General features: G+C 42.5%; 1 protein-coding gene across 1 annotated transcript in view; it reads left to right on the plus strand.

The window, feature by feature from the left end:
- Positions 1-18190, plus strand: part of AKAP13 (A-kinase anchoring protein 13) — a 318409-nt gene that overhangs the window by 9638 nt on the left and 290581 nt on the right. The window lies entirely within an intron of this gene.

The following is an 18190-nucleotide window of genomic DNA, read 5'->3' on the forward strand; positions in this document are numbered from 1 at the left end:
GGGGTTGCGAGGGAGGAGCAGTGTGTATGCAGCTAGCTGTTGCTGGTGGCTAGTCGCTGAGCTGTGTCCCATTCTTCCGCATGGACTCTCCAGACTCCTCTGGCCTTGGAATTCTCCAGGCAAGAGTACTGGAGCGGGTTGCCATTTTCTTCTCTAGGGGATCTTTCTGACCCAGGGATTAAGCTTTGTCTGTTTCCCTGGGAGGCCGGGTTAAGCAAGATCAGTTCAGATCAGCCGCTCAGTCGTGTCCAACTCTTTGTGACCCCATGAATCGCAGCACGCCAGGCCTCCCTGTCCATCACCAACTCCCGGAGTTCACTCAGACTCACATCCATCGAGTCAGTGATGCCATCCAGCCATCTCATCCTCTGTCGTCCCCTTCTTCTCCTGCCCCCAATTCCTCCCAGCATCAGAGTCTTTTCCAATGAGTCAACTCTTCGCATGAAGTGGCCAAAGTATTGGAGTTTCTGCTTTAGCATCGTTCCTTCCAAAGAAATCCCAGGGCTGATCTCCTTTAGAATGCACTAGTTGGACCTCCTTGCAGTCCAAGGGACTCTGAAGAGTCTTCTCCAACACCACACTTCAAAAGCATCAATTCTTCGGTGCTCAGCTTTCTTCACAGTCCAACTCTCACATCCATACATGACCACTGGAAAAACCATAGCCTTGACTAGACGGACCTTTGTTGGCAAAGTAATATCTCTGCTTTTGAATATGCTATCTAGGTTGGTCATAATTTTCCTTCCAAGGAATAAGCGTCTTTTAATTTCATGGCTGCAGTCACCATCTGCAGTGAGTTTGGAGCACCCCCCAAAAATAATAAAGTCTGACACTGTTTCCACTGTTTCCCCATCTATTTGCCATGAAGTGATGGGACCAGATGCCATGATCTTCGTTTTCTGAATGTTGAGCTTTAAGCCAACGTTTTCACTCTTCTCTTTCACTTTCATCAAGAGGCTTCTTAGTTCCTCTTCACTTTCTGCCATAAGGGTGGTATCATCATCATCTGCATATCTGAGGTTATTGATATTTCTCCTGGCAATCTTGATTCCAGCTTGTGCTTCTTCCAGCCCAGCGTTTCTCATGATGTACTCTGCATATAAGTTAAATAAGCAGGGTGACAGTATACAGCCTTGACAGAGTCCTTTTCCTATTTGGAAACAGTCTGTTGTTCCATGTCCAGTTCTAACTGTTGCTTCCTGACCTGGATATATAGGTTTCTCAAGAGGCAGGTCAGGTGGTCTGGAATTCCCATCTCTTTCAGAATTTTCCACAGTTTATTGTGATCCACACAATCAAAGGCTTTGGGATAGTCAATAAAGCAGAAATAAATGTTTTTCTGGAACTCTCTTGCTTTCTCGATAATCCAGCGGATGTTGGCAATTTGATCTCTGGTTCCTCTGCTTTTTCTAAAACCAGCTTGAACGTCTGGAAGTTCACGGTTCACGTATTGCTGAAGCCTGGCTTGGAGAATTTTGAGCATGACTTTACTAGCATGTGCGATGATTGCAATTGTGTGGTGGTTTGAGCATTCTTTGGCATTGCCTTTCTTTGGGATTGGAATGAAAACTGACCTTTTCCAGTCTTGCCACTGCTGAGTTTTCCAAATTTGCTGGCATATTGAGTGCAGCACTTTCACAACATCATCTTCTAGGATTTGAAATAGCTCCACTGGAATTCCATCACCTCCACTAGCTTTGTTCGTAGTGATGCTTCCTAAGGCCCACTTGACTTCACATTCCAAGATGTCTGGCTCTAGGTGAGTGATCACACCATCATGATTATCTTGGTCATGAAGTTCATTTTTGTACAGTTCTTCTATGTATTCTTGCCAGCTCTTCTTAATATCTTCTGCTTCTGTTAGGTCCGTACCATTTCTGTCCTTTATCGAGCCCATCTTTGCATGAAATGTTCCCTTGCTATCTCTAATTTTCTTGAAGAGATCTCTAGTCTTTCCCATTCTGTTGTTTTCCTCTATTTCTTTGCATTGATCACTGAGGAAGGCTTTCTTATCTCTCGTTGCTATTCTTTGGAACTCTGCATTCAGATGCTTATATCTTTCCTTTTCTCCTTTGCTTTTTGCTTCTCTTCTTTCCACAGCTATTTGTAAGGCCTCCTCACACAGCCATTTTGCTCTTTTGCATTTCTTTTCCATGGGGATGGTCTTGATCCCTGTCTCCTGTACAATGTCACGAACCTCAGTCCATAGTTCATCAGGCACTCTATCTGTCAGATCTAGGCCCTTTAATCTATTTCTCACTTCCACTGTATAATCATAAGGGATTTGATTTAGGTCATACTTGAATGGTCTGGCAGTTTTCCCTACTTTCTTCAATTTAAGTCTGAATCTGGCAGTAAGAAGTTCATGATCTGAGCCACAGTCAGCTCCCGGTCTTGTTTTTGCTGACTGTATAGAGCTTTTCCATCTTTGGCTGCAAAGAATGTAATCAGTCTGATTTCTGTGTTGGCCACCTGGTGATGTCCATGTGTAGAGTCTTCTTTTGTGTTGTTGGAAGAGGGTGTTTGCTCTGACCAGTGCGTTCTCTTGGCAAAAGTCTATTAGCCTTTGTCCTGCTTCATTCCGTATTCCAAGGCCAAATTTGCGTGTTAACCCAGATGTTTCTTTACTTCCTACTTTTGCATTCCAGTCTCCTATAATGAAAAAGACATCTTTTTGGGGGTGTTAGTTCTAAAAGGTCCTGTAGGTCTTCATAGAACTGTTCAACTTCAGCTTCTTCAGCATTACTGGTTGGTGCATAGACTTGGATAACTGTGATATTGAATGGCTTGCCTTGGAGACGAACAGAGATCATTCTGTCGTTTTTGAGATTGCATCCAAGTACTGCATTTCGAACTCTTTTGTTGACCATGATGGCTACTCCATTTCTTCTAAGGGATTCCTGCCCACAGTAGTAGATATAATGGTCATCTGAGTTAAATTCACCCATTCCAGTCCATCTTAGTTTGCTGATTCCTAGAATGTCGACGTTCACTCTTGCCATCTCCTGTTTGACTACTTCCAATTTGCCTTGATTCACGGACCTAACATTTCAGGTTCCTATGCAATATTGCTCTTTACAGCATTGGACCTTGCTTCTATCACCAGTCACATCCACAACTGGGTATTGTTTTTGCTTTGGCTCCATCCCTTCATTCTTTCTGGAGTTATTTCTCCAGTAACATATTGGGTACCTACCGACCTGGGGAGTTCCTCTTTCAGTATCCTTTTATTTTGCCTTTTCCTACTGTTTATGGGGTTCTCAAGGCAAGAATACTGAAGTGGTTTGCCATTCCCTTCTCCAGTGGACCACATTCTGTCAGACCTCTCCACCATGACCCGCCCGTCTTGGGTGGCCCCACATGGCATGGCTTAGTTTCATTGAGTTAGACAAGGCTGTGGTCCATGTGATTAGATTGGCTAGTTTTCTGTGATTATGGTTTGTGTGTCTGCCCTCTGATGCCTCTCACAACACCTACCGTCTTACTTGGGTTTCTCTTACCTTGGACAAGGGGTATCTCCTCATGGCTGCCCCTCCTGACCTTGGATGTGGAGTTGTTCTTCTTGGCGTGGTGACCTAAAACACCTTGTATATTTGTGCCCAAGGGAGTTAAGACTCCAAATCTGTTGAAAACTTTTCTCCTCTGAGCATGATAAAAGTGTTACCAGTGAAATCTTTTGTTCATTTTCAGTCTCAAAGGATATCAGTTCAGTTCAGTCACTCGGTTGTGTCTGCCTCTTTTCGGCCCCGTGGACTGCAGCACGCCCGGCCACCCTGTCCATCACCAACTCCTGGAGCTTGCTCAAACTCATATCCATCTAGTTGGTGATGCCATCCAACCATCTCATCCTCTTTCATCTCCTCTCCTCCTGCCCTCAATCTTTCCCAGCATCAGGGTCTTTTCCAGTGAGTCAGTTCTTCATATCAGGTGGCCAAAGTATTGGAGTTTCAGCTTCAGCATCAGTCCTTCCAATGAGTATTCAGGACTGATTTCCTTTAGGATGGACTGGTTGGATCTCCTTGCAGTCCAAGGGACTCTCAAGAGTCTTCTCCAACACCACAGTTCCAAATGATCAGTTCTCGGTGCTCAACTTTCTTTATAGTCCAACTTTCACATCCATTCATGACCACTGTAAAAGCCATAGCCTTGACTAGATGGACCTTTGTTAGCAAAATAATGTCTCTGCTTTTTAATATGCTGTCTAGGTTGGTCATAGCTTTTCTTCCAAGGAGTAAACGTCTTTTAATTTCATGGCTGCAGTCACCATCTGCAGTGATTTTGGAGGCCCCCAAAATAAAGTCTGTTACTGTTTCCATTGTTTCTCCATCTATTTGCCATGAAGTGATGGGACCAGATGCCATGATCTTCCTGAATGTTGAGTTTTAAGCCAGCTTTTTCACTCTCTTTGACTTTCATCAAGAGGCTCTTCAGTTGTTCTTCGCTTTCTGCCATAAGGGTGATGGTGTCTGCATATTTGGGGTTATTGATATTTCTCCTGGCAGTCTTGATTCTAGCTTGTGCTTCATCCAGCCTGACACTTCGCTGATGTACTCTGCATATAAGTTAAATAAGCAGGGTGACAATATACAACCTTGATGTACTCCTTTTCCTATTTGAAACCAGTCTGTTGTTCCATGTCCAGTTCTAACTGTTGCTTCTTGACCTGCATACAGATTTCTCAGGAGGCAAGTAAGGTGTCTGGTATTCCCACCTCTTGAAGAATTTTCCACAGTTGTGATCCACACAGTCAAAGGTTTTGGCATTGTCAATAAAACAGAAGTAGATGTTTCTCTGGAACTCTCTTGCTTTTTCAATGATTCAAGGGATGTTGGCAATTTGATCTCTGGTTCCTCTTTTAAAATCTAGCTTGAACATCTGGAAGTTCACGGGTTCACATACTGTTGAAGCCTGGCTTGGAGAATTTTGAGCATTAGTTTGCTAGTGTGTGAGATGAATGCAATTGTGTGGTAGTTTGAATGTTCTTTGGCATTGCCTTTCTTTGGGATTGGAATGAAAAGTGACCTTTTCCAGTCCTGTGGCCCCTGCTGAGTTTTCCAAATTTGCTGGCATATGGAGTGCAGCACTTTCACAGCATCATCTATTAGGATTTGAAATAGCTCAACTGGAATTCCATCACCTCCACTAGCTTTGTTCATAGTGAGGCTTCCTAAGGCCCACTTGACTTGCATTCCAGGGTGTCTGGCTTCTAGGTGAGTGATCACAGCATTGTTGTTATCTGGGTCATGAAGATCTTTCTTGTACTGCTCTTCTGTGTATCCTTGCCATCTTTCCTGAGCATCTTCTGCATCTGTTAGGTAGGTCTGTACCACTTCTGTCCTTTATTGTGCCCATTTATCAGTGATCTTTAAATGTGATGCCGGCGTATATTGGGGCTTCCCTGATGGCTCAGATGGTAAAGAACCTGCCTGCAATGAAGGAGACCAGGGTTCTATCCCTGGGTTGGGAAGATCCCCAGGAGGAGGGCATGGCAGCCCACTCCAGTACTCTTGCCTGAAGAATCCCCATGGATAGAGGAGCCTGTTGGACTACAGTCCATAGATTTGCAAAGAGTCGGACATTTCTGAGCGACTAAGCACACACACACACACACACACACGGGTGTACTGCGCGTAATTTTTACACACAAGATAGTTTGGAAGGAATTCATCACAGAGTGTTAACTGTAGGTTTGTTTGTGGAGTGAGATGATGGTAGAATTTTTTAACCTTCTAAATGCTTGCTATATCTGTATCTATCTTTGTATATGTTTTAATTTTTCATTTTCAAACAGAGGCAATACTTGGGAGCATCTGCTCTGTTGGTGAGTCTCTGGGCTGATGCAGTTTGATTTGTTGGCGGTTGTTCACACTGCGTCTTCCACAGATGGGTCTTTGACTGTGGTCTGTTGTCTTGAAACTTTGAGCCGTTGATCTCCAGCGGGGAAGTCGGGAGAGTATGGGTGGTTTTGATAGACGAGTTCACAGCACCTCCTGTGAACATTGTTGGCACATGTTCTCCCCACCAAGCTGGTTGTGGCACCAGTTGTTCAAAGGGGACGTTGTGTTGTGTTCATATTGTGGTGGGCAGATCACTTCAGGTAAATTGACTCAAGCGTGAATTTTTTTTTTCCCTTAGATCTGAATTATAACTTTCCGTGCTAGCTCAGATCGATAGAAGCGTTCCTTTCCTCAGGTGTTAACAGTGTCAAAGGTGACAGGGAGTTTTTGCAGATTTGACATTTTCTGTAGCTGATGATTCGCCTCTGAAACCACAGCAGTGTAGTTTGAAATATGTCTGTAAATCAGTCCGTGTACCTGGTGTTGCCTGTTGAGTTCTGCCCTGTTTAAGGTAGGAGAAGAGAGACCCATTGTGGCATTGCGTGGGAGTCATTTCTTTTGCCTTTGCGATCTGTCTGGGGGACAGCGGTTTTTTTTTTTAAACCTTGCACTCTTTGTGCACAGAGAGGCTGGGCTCAGAATACAAAGGAACTCTGCTTGTGGCTTTGCAGTTTGGGAGTTACTTGGGAGGAAGACGGGACAGCTCTGAGTTTGAGAAGCAGAGTTCTAATTGTTCACTTGGTCACATGCAGCCTTGGGGCCTGGCCGAGGTGCTTTCTGCCTTTGAGGATTAAGAATGTATATGGGTCAGTGGACAGGAATGACCAAAAGTTTTTGCCTGGGTCCTCCTGCTAAACGAGTGCTGTATGTGTGCTTAGCGCATAAGCTAGTGTGTGTTTAAAGGACTTTTTCATTCTAGAGAGATCTTTTGCTAAAGATCAGGCCATTTCCCAAGAAGTGTCTTCTAAAAAGTGAAGTCGCTAAAGGGAAGAAGAAGCTGGTACTGGATGCCTGCATATATATTAATGTGTGTTGATTTACATTCTCTCAATTCTTGACGGTAATGTTGTAAGATAGGTTTTATCCTCCCTGCCTTTTTGATGAGAAAAGTATGGTTCAGAGCTTTGACTTTGCCCCTCTCAGGTTAATGGACTATAATTTTCATCCAGGGCTTTGTGACTATAAACATACTCTAGTTTTTATTATATATGGCATAAGTCACATTTTTTATTCATTCTGATATAATTATACCCAACACAGCCGGCTTAAAATTCCAGCTTGTTCTTGTTGTAAATAGAAATCACTGTGGTCTGCCTTTCAAGTTTTCCTAGAATTCCTGAAAGCATGCTGGGCTTCCATGTTTGTACCTTGAAAGTAGCAGAAACTTGCCTGAAGAATTGTATTTTACTTCAGATGCAGGGGCTTTGTGGATCAGCATTAATAATTAACATTTACATACTCTTTCACGACTTCAAAGTGTTTTACAAACAGTTAATTAGTTCATGTTTAATCTATATTGGAAGTTGAAAGACCAGTTTTTTAGGTTCATTTTAGCAGTCCTGAAATGTTAGGAACATAAGCCTTCAGTAAGAAAAATGTAGGTACGAACTGTGGAACATTAAACATCTCTTCCGAGTCCCTTAGTTTTGCGCCCAGCTTAGCTCACACCAGGAGTGTTTTTTGGGGGTGGTATGCACGTCTTTTGCTTAGTGCCAGGGGATGGAATTATGTGGACTGTAAGGTGCAGGGTGCAAAGATGTGGATGATTCCGTGAACTGTGGTGCAGCTTTCTTTCCTGCAGCCCCTTCGATGTGACTGGTCCTTGATTCCTGTGGGGTTTTGAAGTGATTGCGAAGTGACTGGCACAGAGACTCTGGCAAGTGAACAGAGTTGCTATGTATGCTAATTTCTGGGGAAAATTCTTTTCCTTTTCACTCCTGGCTTGGGAGATAATAACTCTGTAACTAAATACCTTGCTAGTTTCCTCACTTGTCACCTGATTCCTTCTCCTCCCCCAATAAAATGGCATTTAACCTGGCAAAGTTGTGTAGCTGCAGAAAGATTGGGAAGGAAGATAGTTCAGCTGTGTTTCTGTCACCTAACTAGCTGTGTGACCTTGAGCTGGTTACTGCTCTTCTTCTGCCCTTGAATCCTTTTGTTCTGTGAATAATGTGTTGAAGTGACCTTTCATTGAGTCCTTGCAGGGTGACTGGCAGGATGCTACAAAACTTACGCTCTTGGACACGAAATGGAACAGGTGGTATTTTCACATCAGTGAAGATTCTTCAAAGTTGCAGTGACTTCGTCCTCCCTACTTTGGTTTAGATAATTAATTTTCTTACTATTGTTGCCACCCACCCTGCTGTACTGTAAATATCTCCCTTCCACCGCCCTTTTTCTAATACAGAACAATGAACAGAACCCTTTGGTAAATATTGTGTCTGCCTTATTTCCTAAAGACAGGACATGCAAGTTCCTTGTCATCATTGCTTTATAGCCCTGTCAGTCAGAGGAACCTGTTGATGAATCTTTGTTGAGCTGATCTTGCCCGAGAAACCTTAGTCTGTGATGACAGGAAGGAGAAGGATTCTGAGAGCTTGGCGTATATACTTAATAACATTTTTATTATGGATGGGAATCTGTCCTTTTAATGGGGCTAGGTAGGAATGGCCCTGAATTTTTTACTCTGTCAAATCATGTTGTTTTTCAAATCTTTTTTACCACTGCCCTCTTCCTTCACTAAAAACTTACAAGTGAGATAAGTTGGCTTTTGAACCTTTTTATAACGTTAAATACACCCAAGTTTAAGCTTTTCATCCTATTTTACCTAAATTTTTGGTAACTTGGAAGGAATGTTTGTTATACAGCTGAACCTTAAATAATAGTACTATATTGTGAACTTTGAGTGATTGAGATTGACTTATAAATGTTGTAACCCACCATTTTATTTTAGAGGATGCCTGTAGGGCAACATGTTAATTAATACTTTTTTGAAAAAGGACTCTTTTTGGGCCAAGTTTTGTATAAATTGGGCTTTACCGGTGGCTCAGATGGTAAAGAAACCAGTTGTAATGCCGGAGACACAGATTCGACCCCTGGGTTGGAAAGATTCCCCTGGAGAAGGTACTGGCTGCCCGCTCCAGTATCCTTGCCTGGAGAATCCCATGAACAGAGGAGCCTGGCGGGCTACAGTCCACAGGGTCTCAGAGAGGGAGGCCCAACTGAGCAGCTAACACGTGTATAAATTAGACAAGATAGAAGTTTTGGAAACTTCAGGTGGTTATGGAAAAGACCCTGTTGCTGGGAAAGATTGGGGGCAGGAGGAGAAGGGGACGACAGAGGATGAGATGGCTGGATGGCATCACCGACTCGATGGACGTGAGTTTGGATAAACTCGGGGAGTTGGTGATGGACAGGGAGGCCTGGTGTGCTGTGGTCTATGTGGTCGCAAAGAGTCACGACTCGCAAAGAGTCGTGACCGAACGACTGAACTGAACTGATGGCAAGTATCATAGACTACAGAAATAAATGAAATTTTCTAAGATACTATGCCAGCAACTAGGTGAAAAGAATGTTCTTCCTGTTTTTTGAGTATCTTGGCTTGTACTGTTTTCGGTGTGTCTTTAATTTTTTTGTGTTTTCTTTGCCCGCTGTTTCCAGTTCGTTCAGTAGGCTTCGTTGTCTCCTTGCTCACTGACGAGGTGGGGGCAAGGTAAACCCACGTATCTGTATTTCCTCCTCAATTACAAGGTCGGGGAGGACAGACTGTGTCTGCTTTGTTCATCGCTGTATTCCCAGTACGTGGCATTGCTCATGACACATAGCAGTTAGTTACTCCTCGGGACATGTTTGGATGAATGGTTGAGTTTGTAATACAACTATATATTAATAACATGTGCTTATTATTGATACCGGCTTGGCGAAAAAGTTTGGGTTTTCTCATAAGATGGTATGAAAACCGAATGAACATTTTGGCCAACCCAATATTAATAAAATCTATTTTTTGAGACCAAATGAACAGATTGTTTTTTTTTTTTTTAATCCCAGCATCAATTGTGGTCTGATTATGGTGAGTTAAATTAGCCTTTCGGGGGAAGTGAAGGGCACCACGTTAAATGGAAGACTGGCCAGCGCTGTGACCTAGTCTGGCAGTAGTGTTTGTTCAGCTCTTCCTTGTTTTTTCTGTCTGTGGTTTTATATTTCAGCCTGTTCCGCAGCTTTGTCACTGTCATATTAGTGTGGCTTGCACCTGGGTGTAGGTGTGGGTTGCCTGCCTAAGGTTTAAAAAATGTGTTTAAAAATCATATTCAAAATAGAACAGTAGAATTAATCCCTGCAGGCCCATTACTCAAATTCTGGAGAACTAGTGAAATTTTGCCATTCTCTGCCACATCCCTTTTAAAATTACAGTCATATTGTGATATAATCCGTATAGAATAAAACAATATGTTTACTCCAGTTGTTTTGAAAGTTCCTGCCAGACTTATTTTCTTAACAGTGAATTTTACATTAGACTTGCACTCCAGTGTTTAATGCTTGTAAACCATGAAATGTCTCTTAAGTCATGGCATGGTATGTTTCCAGGATACAGATAAGACGACTTTAACTCAAAGCTAGTGAGTGCTGAGTAGGATTTTTTTTTCCCTTTCAATAGAATCATTTCAGAAATAGGATCATAAACCTTCTATTAAGCACTTTTGTATGCAATCTGAGGTTTCTGTGAAATTAGACATGGAAAATTAAACAGTTGCACAAGTTACTGATCTTTGCAGTTTTTGACTTCTCCCTTAGGCTGTTTTTTTCCCTTCTTTGGATGACTGTTTCTCAAATACTAGTACAAGAATGTTACGATCTATACGAAATTATTGTTGGATTCACATCAGTAGTTTTTCACCACCCCCATAGAATTTAATGGTTCTTTTTTTCTTTTGAGAATCTATTTTTTCTTCCTAAAATGCATTCCTATTTATTTTGATTTTTTTGTGAAGGAAATACTTTTCAGGTAATTGAATATCTTCATAAATTTAGTACTTCCTTAAGAATTCATTTGGCAGTGTATGTAAAGGTAGTGTTGATTTTAGAATTGGTTCCTAATTCAGATCATCGTCTTAGAAGCTTTCATTTGAAGCCCGAGAACAATTGATCCACTGTTTTTCCTGGCCCCTATCTGTATACCTTCTGTCCTTAAGCTCCTGAATTCTCTGAAATACCACCCCCCTGCCTCTACCCTCACTTCCCTCACTCCCCCACCCCCAGCTGCTATTTGGGTTGCTTGGCCAAAAGCACTTGTGGCTGTCTGAAGATTTTCTACTTTAACAGTTGCCTGTCTAGGATATGTGCCTGTAGACGGAGAATTTCCTTTCCTGAGTCTGAGTAAAAGTAATGATTTACCTGTGAGATACCTCCAGGACCCAAACAACCAAAGGAAACTTGGAGGAAAAATTATATCTGTCCTGTTCCTTCAGTCTTGATGCCTGTGGAAATCTACAGAGGCCTGTTGCGGAAGACAACCGCTATCATTTAGTGGGAACCTCTATTGAACTGGGTATCTTATGTTTATCATTTCTCACCTCTGTAGGTGTTTGTATGATTTTGCCAAAGAAGGAGATTGAGGTCCAAGGAGGGTAATAATTATTTGTATTAATAGGTATACTTAATCAGCAGACATTTAGGGTAACTTACTAGGTGCTGGGGGTCCAGGGATGATCAAAAATAGAGATACCATTCCTGTTCTTAAAGTGCTCTTGATTTTGTTTCTTAATTAATGTGTGATAGCAACAATAATAGTAACAGCTGCCGTCATTTGTTACTGCTTTCCTTGTGCCAAGCTCAGTCCGCTGTGTTCTGTACAGCCTTATTTCATTTCAGTCCCCACAGCTCTGAGAGGTGGGGTCAGCTACACACAGGTAGTGGATGAGGAGACCTGAGGCTGGAGAGCTTGCTCAGGGCCTCACAGCGTGTGGCAGAATGAGGACTTGAATGCCGGTCTCTGACTTCAGGGCCCAACCTCTTCATGCGTCAAGAACATTGCTACCAAGAGTTGAAGTAAGTAATTATGTGAAAGGAACATCCACTGTGAGCTCTGATTTTGGCAGAACTTTGTGTAACTTTGACTTTGCCAGTAGATTTATTTTCAAAGTTCAGTTTCTGCTATATAATCTCTTATTCTAGAAGTCATCAGAGTTTTCATGATTCATGAGAGAGATTTTTTGTTTTATTTTTACTAACAGCAGTAATATACAGTCCCTGCAGAAATTCAGGAATTACCCATAAACAAAAAAGTACACATAAGAATAAATGACACTGCCTGGAAAATATTTTGGGTACAACTGGTGTTTTTCTTCCCAAACTAAATTTGTAGAAGGTGTGTGTGCATTTATGTATACCATATGTGATCGCGTTTTATATGCTCTTATGTATAAACAGATTATTAAGTATGTTTCACAACTATACTTTTACACAACGTCAAGTGAATACAGTGGCTATATAGCATTTCATTGTATGGATTTAGATTTTTCCTCAGATCACTCATTACCTTTTTAACTTTTTTTTCCATTTTCTGACCATGTCACACAGCTCGTGGGATCCTAATTCCCTGATCAGGGACTGAACCCATGCCTTTGGCAGTGAGGGCCTGGAGCGCTAACCAGTGGGTCAGGAGGGAGTGCCCTCACTACTTTCTTAGGAGAGGTGTTTCTTTCCTTTCCCCTCCGTCCCTCCCTTCCCCCTTTATCCTGTTGTAAACACTGCTGTGATGAACAGCCGTGTACATAATCTTGGTATTCTTGTTTACTTATTTCTCACAGAAGTGGAATTGCTAGAGCAAAGACTATGTTTCAACAGCTTTTAATAAATACTGTTGTCTACAGAAAGCTTATTATCATTTACACTCCCGCTGGCAGAATACGAGTGCCTGTTCACCGTTTACTTCTCCATCTTTTTTTTTTTTTTTTTGCCTGCACTGTGTGATTTGCAGGATGTTAGTTTCCCCAAGCAGGCATTGAACCCAGAGATTGAAAGCTTGGAATCCTAACCACTAGGCCACCAGAGAATGAACTCTCCATAATCTTAAAGTTGTTGTTGTTGTTGTTTTAATCCAGTATTTAAAAGGAAGTTTTAAACGCCATAGTAAAATTACTATTACTGAACTACGGGCAACCAGTTATAAGTAAAAGAACTCTCTGCAAGAATAGAAAGATGCTCTTGAAACATACTCCCTACTCTCTTAAGCACTGAGAGTTAATCTAAGGTTGGTTCTCAGTATTGAAAGGCCCATAAGGGAACTTTCAAATAAAGACTGATGGTCATGATCTTTGGCAGCACCTTAATTAGCAGTCCTGATTAACTCCAGGAATGTGGTGCAGGAGTGTTTGAGATAAGATTTATAGAGATGATACAGAGTTAGGTAACCTGCATACTACACAGAGAAGAAGCGGGTGACAGAGGATGAGATGGTTGGGAGGCATCGTTGACTCACTCAGTGGCCATGAGTTTGAGCAAGCTTTGGGAGATAGTGAAGGACAGGGAAGCCTTCTTGTTCAGTCACTCGGTCGTGTCCAACTCTTCGCAATGCCAGGCTTCTCTGTCCTTCACCGTCTCCCGGAGTTTGCTCAGACTCATGGTGTGCTGCAGTCCTTGGAGCTGCACAGAGTCTCACATGACTGAGCTACTGAACAGCAACTACACAGAGGGATCCATGAGAGAGGATCTGTGGCCATTCTACTGCACATCCAAATGCATGTAAGAAGCTTTAAAAATCAATACTGTATCTAATAATGGACATGCAGAATTCGCATATGTGCCCCAAATCACAGTCATGTGTTGACATTGTGGTTTAACCAGGAAAATAAAAATCAAATTAAAAAGTGATCCATGCTCTTCACTTACTAATATGGCCACACAGTTTTCTGTGAGACAGATGAGTTAACTGGTCTCACCTATGATAGCAGTGATTTTTAATTAGGTAACGTTTGTCAGAATTTTCTGTACTGTAGGTAGGAAGAATCGGTTGCATCGCAAGTTATGTCAGGTAAATTGTGTAAGTTGGTCTCCGGGCACTGTTGATAACACTAAAGTATGTCAGTTCTGTTGGGCATTCTTAACAGTATTATGTGGCTGATCTTTAGCCTAGTCCTGGTTATAGAGAAAGATTTCTTGGTTGACTTAGTAGATAAATCATTCCTAGAAGAGTTGATTTATGATAGCTCTATAACAGTGCTGCCTGGAACCTGTAGACTGTTATTCAGTTGCGGGAGAACCACTGTGATCTTGGAAACACCCAGTTTTTTATGTAGCACACCTGATTCTTGAACTGTTCGGATTTCACGGATGTGTCTGGGTGTTTTGGTTTCATAGGAACCCTCTTAAGTGGAGTTTTGAGGACATCTTTTCCGCTGACCTGAATTTTCAGAGGGCTGCTGCTTTGGAAATCTTTCTGGGTCAGAAGAGTTTTCACCTTCTTCTTTTCCCTGTTACAATCACACTGCTTGGACTTGAGTCTTAAAAAGTGTGCCATCCTGCATTCACTGTTTTCTCCCCCTTGGCAACTTGAGTCATTTTAATCCTAGGTTTTTCTTGACACACTGCCCTTTGGGAGATAAAAAGGGGAGTAACAACGTTTAGCAGATCAGGCGAGGACCAGGATCTCAGCCTGTAACATTTCAGAGGATTTGCCCCTTGAGTCTGGGTTACTTTTTCTTTCTTGGCCCGTGGTTTGGGGCGTTAACCTAAAAGGCCTGGTAATACAGCAGTGCTAGGAGTTACATGTTTCACTGCAGTTGTTCTGGGACACATGGCAAGATTACTGGGGAACAAAGTAATAAGAGAAGAGACATGATATAAATAAACTTATTTGCCAAACAGACTCAGACTTAGAGAACAAGCTTATGGTTGCGAGGAAGGGATAGTTAGGGAGTTTGGGGTAGACACGTACACACTGCTCTATTTACAATGGATAACCAGCAGGGACCTGCTGTCTAGCACAGGGAACTCTACTCAGTGTTAAGTGGCAGCCTTGGTGGGAGGGGAATTTGGGGGAAGAATGCGTACATGTATATGTATGGCTGAGTCCCTTTGCTGTCCACCTGAAACTGGTACATTGTTGATTGCCTATACTCCAATACAAAATAAATAAAATTTTAAGATATAAAAAAGTATTAGCAGAATGTAATGTGAGAGTAACATAAAGCTAGTAAGAAAGTGAGGATGTCAGATACAAAATTTGAGAATCAAAGCTGTTGGTCTGTGATATAGGTAAAGGTAAATTTTGATGCAGAGCATTCCGTAGCTGAGAAAAACTTGATTGTTAGTGGACGGGCAGAAGATTCGGATTCAGTAGATGTGGGTTCTAGACTTAGTTTTTTACTGACAGCCAGGGGCAAGTCACTTAGGCACACCCTTCCCATCCCTGATTTCTGTGAAGTGGATCCATTTTTGTTTTTTAGTTTATTTTCCCTTTTCAAAAGGTATTCTTAATCCCTCGGGATTCCTTAGAGTTACATCAGGGGTCCAAGTAGGGTTGGGAACGCCATGAGAAAGAGACCAAATTGTTCCCCATAGAGTAACTCCACTTGAAAAATTTTACTTTTGTGGGTTTCTTCTGATAATTCCTTTGAAGAAAGTCCCATTGCCAAAATCAGTTTGGAAACATCTAGACTGAAACATTTTGAAAATGCCTTTGGATGCTAAGAAGTGGTGTTTCTGAACACTGCACAGTCTCTGTTCTTGGTGTGACTCTCAGAGGTAGGGAGACACTGGTTCCAGTTCAGTTGTGAAGTCACTGTGCAGAGCGATGGGTGAAAGTGTGCTCTGTGACTGTCTGCTCTGATGCCCCTTGTATGTGAGAGGCTTCTCAACTACACAGTTAGAAATCAAAAGTGCTTTTTACCTCTCCTGATTTGGAGAATCTTAATAAAATGGTAAAGAAAACCATATTCCGTGCTTATCAAAACATTTATGCTGCCTGCCACTTCTTTGAGCATCTGCCTTATAGCATTTCATATAAGTTGTCTCCTTTAACCCTGGGATGGCCCTGTGAAGGAGCTGGGGTTAACTGTGCTGTCGGTGTGGACCATCTAGCTTCACGGAGAACGTGTGGCTTGGCCAAGCTTCCGCAGTTAGCAACGGGGAGAGCTGGGGTTTCAAAGTAGGATTGTGCTTCTAAAACGTGTGCACGCGTTGTTGTTAGCTTGCCTCTCCTACATTTAGAGTAGACTTGTAGCCGAAGAAATTATAGCCCCGTGACTACTCATGGTTACTCATTAATGAAACCATGCAATATAAGTAGTTGGCAGCTTTCATTGTTTTTGTTTGTTTTCGCCTCACCATGTGACTTGTGGGATCTCAGCTCCCTGACCAGGGGTTGAACCTGGTCCACGGCAGTGAACGCTCTGAAGTCACGAGCACTAGATCACTGGGAAGCTCCCTTGCTGTTCTTAACCTGCTTTGGATTATGCCAAGGACTCTTAATCGGAGGGCAGAAATGGTTTGATCAGACTGAATATATATATTCCTTATCTGTTATCTCCTTCCAAATAAGGAATAAATGAGACATTTATCAGATTAGAGCAGGGTGAAATAGTCTGTATGAAAGCTTGGAAGTGAGTCCTGAAAGAATAATAGATGTGAAGACAAACAGAATTCTGCAGTAGATGATGCTGAATTCTTTTATAGATTACATTATTTCATAATCACTGTGAGATTCACGATATCCATAAAGCTAGGGAAATTTGTTGATAACTTTGATGCCTTGAGAACAAGTTTACTGTGATATTACCTAATTGCAAAGAAACTAGGCATTTTTTTTTTTTTTCCCCAAAATGTAATAATCGATTCCTGGGCATTGTAAAGACACCACCTTGTGATGCTGCTCACCAGGCTTTCTAGTTCTTCCTTACTCATGTGAAAAGATTCATCACCCAGTCTCTCTCAAGTCCACCCGTGTCCTGCTGTAAGCAGTGAAATTGAGCAGAAATGACACATATCACCTTTGGGCGAAAGCATTTAAAAGCTGATGTGAAATCCTCTCTCTTTCCCTGCTGTTGGGATCCCACCACGTGGCTGGTGCAGAGGGAATGCTGAGTTGAGAAGGACAGTCTCTGGAGAATTTCCTGGGACCCCTGCTGATGAGCGAGAAAGGAGCTTTGAGCTCCGCCTCCACCGCCGTCTGGTTGTCTGCGTACTGTAACCTGGCCTGTGTGATGTTCCTGCCTGTGGGTCACCACATGCGTTGTCAGTACTGATTGGGGTAGAGGACTGCTGAGGAGAGGGGCCGACCGAGAGCAGAGCCAAGTCTGGTGCGGATGTAGAGGAACTCAGTGATACAACAGCCAAGTTGCTCTTTCAGCTGTCAGCCATTGTATGTTCTGTCAGTTTGATTCTTGCAGAAGTAGAGCTTCGGTCCTGTCACTGCCCTGCTTGAAAACATTAGTTCCTCAGTGCCCGCAGAATAAAGCCTCAGTCCGGCCCACCACATGTTTTGAACCTGTTCTTCTGCTGTGTTGAACTGGACGTGCCTTTGCCCATTCACGCGTTTGAAAAACCCTTGCTGGTCACTCTGCACGCCTGTGCTGGGATCTGACTCTGGGAACACACAGAACGTTCCTTACCATCTCCACACGTCCAGATTTGACCCGGCTTTTATATGAACCTTGAAGGATATTTCCTGTTGAAACCCTGCTTTATTCTTAGTAGTGGTATAGAGTTTCTCTTCCTGACTTCTCAAGCCTTTCCGGCATGCCACTTTCTGTCCTGCATTGTAAATTTTTACACTGTGTCTCATTCCCTTTCCTGGGGCTTATGTCACACTCTTCCCTAGCTCTTAGCACAAGGTAGGGACTCGGTAATATTTACCGAGTGAGTGGTTGTTAGAGGGTGATTGTGTTGAAAAGTCTATTAATGATTAATCTGCTTTTGTTTGACAAGTGGTGGTATTGTTAGGCATTTTGCCTTCTTTGCTTGCACTTTCCGCCTCCTGGCTTCTGGGGTTAAGTAGTAGGACCTTATGTGGCAATAGCATTAAAAAAGAAAAGCATATCTGCAATGCTGTATCCTAGAACACGCTGGCACACTGAGTCTTTGCCATTGTATAAAGTCTGTCTTGTGTTTTCTTAAAGAGTTACCTTGGCGCTTCTTGATGTGACATGTGGGATAATTCTAGGGCATAAGAATGTGTGGGTCAAATGTTTTAACCAGTTCATAGTTCTTTGTCTTGATGTTTTGCTGTCTCTATTGACAGTCTCCTGAAAAATATGTGCCACCGATTCAGAATTTTGACATGGGTGGTGAAAAAGGCCCGGATCCTCCTCTGGTTTGGCTGTTAGCTGACTGGTGGTTTTGGTCGTGAACTTGGTATC

The sequence above is a fragment of the Budorcas taxicolor genome, chromosome 21 (genome assembly GCF_023091745.1).
Source record: "Budorcas taxicolor isolate Tak-1 chromosome 21, Takin1.1, whole genome shotgun sequence".
NCBI classification, from domain to species: domain Eukaryota; kingdom Metazoa; phylum Chordata; class Mammalia; order Artiodactyla; family Bovidae; genus Budorcas; species Budorcas taxicolor.